Below are 10,983 nucleotides of genomic sequence, written 5' to 3'. Positions count from 1 at the left end.
TTCAAAGTTTGGTCTTGTATTATAATCTTTTTTTTTAAAGGAAGAAACCAAGCTGTTATCTTACCTTCTATATTAATTTGTAACAAAAATGTTAGCAAAATACTTAGGTGCTAAATATTCTTGCCTTATGCATCGTAGGACTTGGTTTAAAATCTAGTGTTATATGAATGTATCAATGAAATATTATTCAGAGTAAATTGGCCTATTTCCAAGTCATTATTAAAACTGCAGTTCTATGCTAATTAATTCAATGGAATTTCTGAGATGACATGTATAGGACTACATTTTTGCATTTGGATTATTTATTGAAAGGAACTAAGTGAAAAGTTAAAGCACCCAGAAAAGGGAATAATATAGCATACATAGCGATCTTTTGAATGGTAAATTGCTAACAAGAGGTTTATATCTTACCTCTTTGCTGAATTAGAACATAGCAATAAAATATTGTATATTTTAAAAAAGTCTTTTACAAGGTTAATCAGAGATATTGGTTACATTGAACTATTGTAGTTTAAAACACCACACGGGATATACACTACACAAAATTAAAAGGATTTCCTACCCCACATACCTGGGTCTGTGTGGAAATTACAGTATATAAATTATATAAAATCTCACTCAAGGGATCATGGCATAATGCAACATCTGTGCTCTTTTTAATGGCACCATTCATCACCAAACCAACAGGAGCACATTAGGTGCAAGAGTGAGCATGAAAACAACTTGGTTGTTGACAGACTTCAATGCTCTCCCATAATTTCAGAGCCAATTTCATGAGCCCTCAGTGCAACTTCATCTGATTATGATATTTTTTGAGTAACCATAGTCAAAAAGCAAACCATTCCAACATAGCAGTGTAAATCAACCATGGTAACTTTAAGATGTGCTGGACTTCAACTCCCAGAATTCCCCAGCTCTTTAAGAAGCCATCGCAATTCAAGATACTAGTTATCATCTATAAAGCCTTTCATGATATAGAGCAGGGGTATCATTTCATTTTGATTATGATTTCCTAAAAATATTTGCACCCAGACAACAAACTGTTTAATTGAAATTGAAGTTTTATATGTTATGTAAATAAATAATTTTTTTGGAAAAAGAACTCAATTTCATTGAGGGCCGAATAAGGGTTGTGTTTGCTGTTGGGGGGCCAGGGTGGGTGTGGCCAGGGTGGGTGCTGGGGATGCCTATGGCGGCTCGAGCGCTCAGCCAGTGAAAACAGGCTCCCAAGCTCCATTTTCAGCTGTGACCGCCTCCTACAATCCTCTGCCAGCGAAAACAGAGCTTGGAAAAGTTGCGTGTGTACCTCACGAGCTCCATTTTTTCTGGCAGAGGAACTGTGGACAAGCTAGATCTAAGCACCCTGCGGACCAGATCCAGGCTGTGGGCCTTGAGTTTGACACCCCCGATATAGAGCATGGCACCTGAGGTACCACCTGTCTCCGTAGGTATTGGCCCATTCAGTGAGGGAAGCATAGTGCACAAGCTTTAGGTCCTATCAATTAAGAAGTGCCACCTTGTGGGACCTAGGAAGCATGCCTTCTCAGTGACAGCTTGGAAATTTGAAAATTTTGAATAATTAAATAATTAAAACGATGGAACTTATTCTATTTTATTTTTTTGCCTAGGATTCTTTTAACAGTAAATTGAAATATAACAAAGAAAGTAGAAACATGGAACACCAATAAAAAAAGAACAAAGGAAAGTTGTTGTCTTAGAGAAAAAGGAAAAGAGAAAACATGGACTAACAAAGCTGCACGCGATGAAGAAACACAGAGGAAAAGAAAACTCAGGTTTAAATAATACTTTTAAAAACCCATTAAGGCCTTAAAAAAAAAACTAGTTTTGCTACCCCCAAACCCAACATTTGACATAAAAAGATGACATACAAGCTTTTAATCTCACTGATATAACTAAATATTCCAGTTTTTCCCCCATTACAAATTGTTATGCATCACTTAGACAATAGGGATGAAAGTACAATGTACAAAAATTGCACTTGATTACATTTATTACTCATTTCCTATTTCTAACTGAGGATATGTTAGTAATGCTTTTATATAAACTATTGATACCGATTTAACAATACAGCACACTTCAGTACAATGCGCTGTGGGAGTATGGAGCAATGCAGTTGTCCTGTGTGGGCTGAAAAGCCATTGTAAAAATATTCTGATTGCATATAATTCAAGGAACAGTCATCTCCAGCTACAAATGTTCTAGCACCTACCTTCTTCAATTGTCTGCTTCCAATAACAGGGGCTCATGACATGTAGCTGTCAGAGAACTGGACTTCCTTAATTCATATTGTTATATTAATGATGATTTACTGTCTGCTATTTGTACACCTGAGATAGGTTTAGAAACGATAATAGGAACTCCAGCAGTACTGAAACCAGGACTGCTCAATTTTCTGAGGGTTACGGGAAAGTGATTGCAAGTGGGAATTGCAGTTCAAAGAATGGTCAGACAACATAGGTAATCCTCGACTTGCGACAGGTTGCTTAGCGTTCCAACATAGCGTTCCAACACTATGTTCCAAAAGGCCTACCTGGTGGAGGGAGGTACTTATGACCCAGATTCAAAGTTCTAATTGCTGCTCCTTCCCCTATGGTCACATGACTGCACTTTGGGCACTTGACAATTGGGCTGCATTTATAGCTTTTTGCAGCATCCTGCAACCATATGGCCACATTTTATGACGGTTTTGCAAAAAAAAAAAAAAAAAAAAGCATCATTTACTTCTGGGTTTTAGCAGAACTGCAACCATAATAAACCAGTGTGAATTTGCTTAACAAGCCCAACAAAAGAGATTATAAAACTTGGTTCTGTCGTGTGATCAACCCATTTTACAACTATCACATGCTTATATCCATGATGGGCAGGCTCCATTATGGCCATTACTCGAGGACTCCCTGTAAAAGACTGATCTATTACATAAAAATTCCTCTGACTTTCTAGGTACTTAAAGCTTGTATAGGAGTCCAGAGCCTGAAAAGAAAAGAAAGATTGAATCAAAAGATTCACAGCTGACCCATCACAAGACCCGTCACAAGAACCTCACTTGACACAACCACACCTGAAGTCCTTATAAATAGAAGAATACCGATACTGACAGTGACATCCCCTAAACTTTGCTGTTAACGAAACATTCGGAAACCAACCCAGAAGCTTGGAGAACAAACCTTCACCCTCATCCTACACCCGAGCTACAGATATTTGCCACTATTGTAGAACTGTCAAAATGTAGGTTGAAGTGTGGATCTGCATTGTTGTCACACAGTATACTTATAAAGCCACAATCAAGACATAAGAAACAATTATGGATACAAAATTGACCCATGATTTAATAATGATCAGAGAAATTCCTCAAAGAATTGATTAAATTCTTCCCATATTGCTGTGCCTCTGCAGTCTTTTGGACAGCAAGAAAAGAAGTATAATTTATTATACTTCTGTTTTAAATGTTTGCATGGATTTTAACACTTTCCAGAACATATGAAGCTGCCTTACTTCAAATACACTTGCTAGCCAAATTAATTCAGTATTGTTTAAACAAAATTTGGCCTAATTAATTGTGAATTGCTGCAAAACACCACAGTACTTGGTGGTACTGAGAATAGGAGAATATTCCATTTTTTTTTCTTAAAAAAAGATCTATAATCTGGGGAAGGCAGGATTGTACTCATTTCTTGATCATGTCTAGTCTTAGTACTATTATAGTGACATATTCAGAAAAGGAACATTTTTAGACAAGCAGGAATACTAATAGTTTTTTAAGACCCATTTATTGAAATTCTGGTTTGGAGGCACAAAGACATTTCATAATGAGATCTTTTGAATACAGGAGCAGTTTTCAAACTATTCTGGGTGTTCATATGACAGGGAGAAATAAGATATTCAACTATTCATTTGAAAAAAAGAACAAGAGTCCTTCTCTTTCATTAGCTCTAAGAGTTATTAATAAGCAAACAAAATGTCCAATAGATTTTAATGGATTTAGCACATGATTGAACAAGATGTCATTGTTTCCATTCTTCCATTTTTCCCTGTTTAAACTAAGGGCAGAGGGGGAAACTCCATGTGAACATTCAAAGTATTCATTGGATAAGTTTCAGTATTAATGTATCCTCAGTTCAATATGACAATATAACATTATGGGGGGGGGGGAAAGGCCATCGTTGTGGGTCAGTTTTCTGTGTCCCTATTCAGAGATTCTGAAAGATATAAATGAAATCAATTAGAGAAACTACATGGGCATTCAGATTGTTGCGCGCGCGCACACACACACACACACATATATATCTCTGTATATTGATACAGTAAGAATCATGTGAGAAAGGGAGGGGGGAGCTTTTTCCAAGGGAGTTATAGCAACAAATCAAGACATCAGTGTGATGATGATAATGATTAGATTTTTTTCCTGATATTTTTTTCATATATATTTGGTCAATTCAGAGGTGGTAAACATACCTAAATACTTCTTTCTCTTATATTCCCCATGACAACAGGTAGGGCTGGAAGAGAGTGAATGGCCTGGAATCCTCTACCCAAAGGGAGGTGTAGAATTCACAGTCTCCTCCTGGTTTCTAGGCCAGCACCTTCAACACTACACCAAACTCTCTGTCTCATCACGTGTCCTCATGGAAAGACCACAAGTGAAAGGTCAAAAGAAGAGATAGGACTGCAATACTACCCATGCTTCAGCTTGGGAGAAGACAAAATGGAAGTCCATTAGGAATCCGAGGGGCATACTAAATTATGTTTTATCAGTTGTTGAGTCACAAGAAAGGGGATATGGCTCAGTAATGCTCAGGTCCAAAAATATGTCCCAAATCTACAATCTTCAATAACATCATGTTTTTTTTCAATCCTGAAGTAGATCCCTTTGGGCCCAATTGAACAAGCAAGAGCTAAAGTAAGACAAATCTCCAATTCTAAGATGTTAATACCCAAAATAGAGCTATGAACAATTGCACAATAATAGAAAGCATCTTGAGGATTTGGGACCAATCCCTGTTTTTTTTTCTCCCCCATTTACAGGGAGCAGGGAAGAACTCTGATTTCAAGATTTACCATGAGACCAATTAAACCAAACTGTGTGAATTGATCCAAGACTCTGAATCAGCACGTGTTGACTTAAAATACCTTGATTTTTGTTCTATTCTATAAAGAAATTCATCTAGGAAGCTTAGGAAGCTTCCATTATAATGTGAGGATAAACAAAAATTATTGCCTTCTTGTCAGAGGAAGGTATACATGACAGAATTTTTTGAGGTAATGTGGTGGATAAATTTATTAAAGTTTATTAGCATTAATATTGCCATCTTGTGGCTTGTAGGGGAACAACCTCTTTTCCAATTTTAATTTTTTTTCGGGGGGGGGGGGGAGTATGGTATACAATAGATATTTAAAAGTCAGTGTAAAGTTAGTCAGAGGTAATGGTCTTCTTTATTTCCTTCAGTACTTGTTTTGTACATAATTACCTTTCCTTTCTCTATCCTGTGTTTACTTGATAAAAATCATGCCCACTGAGAGCACGATTTTTCTTTTTCTTTATTTTATTATTATTGATTGTCCCAATATGTTACTGCTAGATTTTCAAATGGAAATGAATATTACAATCTTAATTATTGATTGTTGGAATAAATACAACTTACTCCCAGTTTGACACCCTTTCCTGTTTGTGACTCCACTTGTTCTATAAACAAAGCAAAATAAGCCAATGTGGGGGCTCTCAAAGAGAAATCCAAATAAACATCCCCAAATATACAGTTGTTTGTGAATCTGCCAGAAAAGGGTTCTCAATATACCAGGCTTTATCCATATTCAATTTGAATTGCAAATTGAAAAACCCATGACCATCCTAATTTGCTAAAGTACTACCATCCCGCATCTCATACCTCTACAGTTCATCAATAACTGCTCTAAACCAGTCAAAGTAATACATGAGTCCTCTTGGATTTTTACTGATTTTTAAAAAGTACATTCTTGTAATGTATGGATCTGAAAAAGGGGTCTTCGCAAAAGGTTTTCACTGACTTCTTCATATGAGCAGCAAGCTAAATGAAGCTTTGTCTTGTGACACAGTCTCAAGAGGCTGTAATTTATATGTCAGTACTGCGTGGTGTCATCTTGGTGCATGACTGAAGATCTATGAGATCATCTTCTCAGGATGGAATCTGCTCCTCCAGAGAAATCTGGAAGAGGAGGTTACTTTAAAAAAACCTGTGTGGGGGCATTTTTGGTGGCAGTGCCTTTATTTGGGATAGCTTATCCCCAGATACCTTACCTTTCCAAATTATTAGGCTTCCAAAGATTTGTAAAAAAAATAATAATCGCTCAGGGGGGCTTTTCCTGCCTTCAGGAATAAGACTGTCATCAGAGGTTGTTTTTAACCCTGTTTGGCATTCTTTAAGCCATTCAGAACAGCTTAGAAGCCCAAGTAAATAAATACAGTAAAGTAAATCTTGGCTGAGAGATTTGTGGAAGATGGGTTCTGAAATCAATCAGATAAACATCATTATGAAAAATTTTCTTGTGAACATTTTCTTCCTTTTATTTGTAACATTGCAAGATTGAAAAACATTGCTTTCTTTTTCACCTAGGCAAAATTAGGAAGCAATGAAAGAGCCAGAGTTCTGGAGACCATCACTACACATTTTCAGCAAAGGGTGAACATCCAGTTGTCTGAGGTGATCTGCAGATTTCTCCTCAGGGCAAGAAGCTGGAGTAGAAGACCTCCAATGTCCCTTCAAACTCCATGATTCCATAATTTTAAGACTATTATATGAATAGCATTCAATTGGTCTCAGTAACTTACTGTATCTACAATATTCCTTCATCTATTGTAAACATTCATCACAAGGAAGTGGCTACCAGGCATTACTTGGTAGAGAGGAAACACTTTGCATATTGCATAAAATTTCTCTTATTAATGTTTATTATATGCAGCAATTTCTTCACCAAACTTTGTTGCATCAGATATTCATTGTGATAAACCATAGAAGATAACTGTTGAGGCATGGCAAGATTAAAGGCCTCTAAAAGGTCTACCATCTCTGCTATTTTCACCCTGTTCTGCCAAAAAAATGAAGCAGCATCTTGCCTTTTGACATTTTTTCCTCATTATATAAAACTGTTTTTAATTAGATCTCATATCAGAGTTAATCTAATTAGATGGCCTTTGAGCCTAGTCTAATCACAAACTCAAATCAAAATGTGCCCTTTTTGAATCCCTAATCCAAGTTGAATCAGGGCTGATTTGCACAGGTCTCATAGATATGTCCTTAAGTCAACAGGTGGTGCTCTTGCTATTAGTTAATACACTTATATATACCAGGGGGAAACCGCACAGTTCTATTCTCTTGAAGTGCTGTTTCATTTAAAAGAAGAAAGAAGGACAGAGCTGAGCTGGATGTGCTGAATGAGTAATAATATTGAATATAATTGCAATTCAAATAGAATATGGATAATGGCTTATATTTTTTATAACAGAATGTTTTTTTATAAAGCAAACAGGACTAGCCTTCATGTGGCATATTCCCCCACCCAAAAAATTCTCTCTTAGAAAGCCACTTGCCTCTTGAAATCTGGTGGCAAGCCAAATCCTTGGTGGGGGGAATCACTGCATAGTATTACCAACAATGGAAAATCCAGGAAAGTATTCCTTTTTGTTGTCTGACGGATGTAAACCACCCAGAACCATTTAAAATAAGGTGGTATATACATTTATAAAAGAATAAATCAAAGTTAATTTTGAAGGAAGAAACCACCAAAATTGATTTAATGGAATGAGGATGGCAACTGCATCCATTCTTTAGTTCCACAAAGTTCAGAACTGACCCATATATAGCTAAACCAATGTATTTGGACCAATATCCCAGATACAATCTATACTATAGTTTAGGGAAGTCAAAACAGAAACTCAGAATCAGGCATGATGGTAGTTTCCTGTAGGAAAAGACTGATCTCTACTTTCTGTGGAGCTTCATGGGTTCTGAAAAGTCAATTATATGTTCTGGAGGAAAAACAGCTGAACAATTTGTTGCTCCAATTCTCACTGCACATACTCCTCATTTATACATACTGCCTCATTTTATCAACAAGAATCCCTTCTGTTTTGTCTACTTTTTCCCTGTTATGGGAATTACTTGTTGAAATATTGTGAGTGAAACTCACTAGCACTAAAATCTTTATCATCCTTGCTTTTGCTGTATTAAAAGGACCAAATTAAATACAATATATCATGTCTTTAGACTTTAGTGCTATCAAAAGAGAACTTTTCTCTTGTTTCAAGAAATCTAGTTCAGTACCAGACCATGGAGGAAGCAACAGGTTAAGCTCCATTAGTCCCCATTACAACCAAGAACCAGCTTGCCACTCCCATTTAGCCTTTTTGAAAGCCATACATTCCATGACTAAGATGCAAGCCCTCCCTATTGTGTAAAGGAGACTAACCAATTTGTCAGACTTTTAAAAGGCCCCAAATGTGGGACTTTAAAAGGCTTTTAATCATTTATTATTTATCTTTAATGTTAATATCTTGATGTTTTTTATGTTTTATGCTTTTATTGTTAATAGCTAGGGCACTGAGTAGCTGATGATGTAATGCATTTAATTAAAAAAACAAAGTAAATGAATAGACTCTGTTACCATAGGATTCTGCAAAAGTGAAGAGATAGTTCTCAAGATGGAATGCCCACCAAAGAAATAAAAATCCTTTTGTCCCACTACAGCACAGGTGTGGAACTATGACCCCCTTTATGACTTATGGACTTCAACTCCCAGAATTCCTGAGCTAGGGATGAATATGCACTCCTTGCAATGAATAGACCTTCTGTTGTCTTTTAAAACAGAGCAGAATCCTACAAATTAATCTGGCCAGTGTCTCTTGGTATTAAAATGGGGGTTTATTTTCTGATTCTTGTTTCCATCTCACTGACACAAAATGATGGGCAAGTGACCATCCCTATGGAACCAATCTTACTTGTGACCTATACGGTTTGTTTAGGCCTTGCAGCTAGCAAAATACTAACTTCTCAAAACATCCTTAACCAGACAGACAGCATGAGAAAGACACTTAAGAGGATTCCAGAGAACATGTTAAGCACACACATTTTACAGTTTAATCAACAGCAGTTTATCATATTGTTCCTGGTTTGTTGCAGTTCCTCTGTTTCCTGATATGAGTCAGGGAAACTGTAGCTGTAAAGGACAGGGTAGGAAGTACTTAGCATTTATGGTCAGAGGTTAAATGGATCAAGATGGCATTATAAGGGTTGCCATCCTGTTATTGTCAAACCTATGAAAGTTTTTGATTTATAAACCTATAAAGTATTATTGCGCACTTCTCCTATTTGCCTTTTTTTATACCTCAGTCACTATGACAGCTGCACTGAATTTCACATGGCCTGCCAGGTTCATGCTCTGAGTGGGGCATAACTCCAAAGCCTGAGGCCTTAAAGGATGAAATTATGTCTACAAGTCTACACCCCAGTTCCCTAAAACATTGGCAGCCTCCCAAAATAAAACAGGCTAAAGATTTGGACTCATCCCTTCTGGAGAGTTGTAAAAAGGCTGACAATTAACATATTGGTGCCTTCTCAATTTTCCTCACAAAACTCCTGTATGGTAGCTTGGTCTAATCATGCTTGGCTAAAATATCTCAGGAGGCTTTCCTGACTGCAGGTAACCTTGAACAGTCTCCCTTGAGCCAGTCTAACACTTCAACCACAATGGTTTCCAAACCACAATTCAGTGTTTTTCAATATTGCTCACAGTGGCAGGTGTTCTAGGTCATTAATACCAGAAAGGACAGAGATTCTCTGAGTTACGTTTCAGTTGTTTAACCTGAGTTACTTTTTACAATTTCTAACTGAAACATTGGGTGCTTTGTACAGGTTAAGAAATTTTAATTTTTTGACAAAAAAAACTTTGCTCCCAGTCTGGATTCTTAAGTCAGTGGTTGGGCTGCCTACAAAAAGAAAGAAGTAGCTCTGTAGTTAGTAGATAATCCCAAGGCATTCCTAACTCCCAGCCCTTTCCTTTATCCACCCAATCTTTCCAAGTATCAAAGGCAAGGCTGAACCTTGGTAGACTGAGTATTTAGACAAAGGACCATAGATGGCATTTTGAAAAGTTACAGAGAATATAGTCTCAGCTGAGAAAAATCACAGAACTGTTTTTTTTTTCCCACTGACTGGAATGGGTGGGCCATGCTAAACCAAACAGGATGCAGATTGTATTTGATAACTTTTAAAATATTTCTGTCAAATTATTTATGGCTCGTTAACTGTGAAGTTTCTATGCTTTTTATACAATACTGTCTCGAGAGCAATTGTATGTACATAACTGCCTAATAGGCATACACAATGCCAATACACATATGTTCTTTAGTTATTTTCCATGGTTAAAGGATGGATTGAAAGCAATGTTTTTAATCTGCACTAATGTGTTTAAATAGGGAACCAGAAAAAAGAGCGTTATGTTGAGTTATTTTACATGCAAAGTAAAGAAAACAGCTTGCATATGTAGTGTGACTTTTTTCTTCATTTTATCAGTTACCTATCCACCCCCCCCAACTTTTTGTTAGTTGGGTTAATGTAATCCAACATATCTGGAGAGCACTTTTTAAGAAAAGGATATCAAAGACCACCACAACTGAAATTCATTCTTCATTGGGATTGGATCTTGTACCAGTTCCATATTCTGTGACTACTGGCTATTTTTGATGGATAGGTCCAATCAAACATTAAGCAAAAATACTTAGTGATTCTAATAAATCTATGTCTTTTTAAATCTATAATATCCAAAACTGATGGAAGCATAGACAAACAAAATTCCTATCATTAATATTAATATTTAATATCTGAACTATATCTTCTTTTGTAATAAAAACAGGAAAAACATCCTGTGCTTAGATTTAAAAGATTAGCATTAGCAATGGAATGTTTTGATTAACAAATGTTTCATAATTTTCAC

This window comes from Notechis scutatus, chromosome 1, assembly GCF_049901735.1.
Source record: "Notechis scutatus isolate UNSWTSFEM ecotype Mainland chromosome 1, rNotScu1.2, whole genome shotgun sequence".
In the NCBI taxonomy this organism is placed as follows: domain Eukaryota; kingdom Metazoa; phylum Chordata; class Lepidosauria; order Squamata; family Elapidae; genus Notechis; species Notechis scutatus.
The sequence above is the reverse complement of the archived record's forward strand: the minus strand, read 5'-3'. Positions refer to the sequence as shown.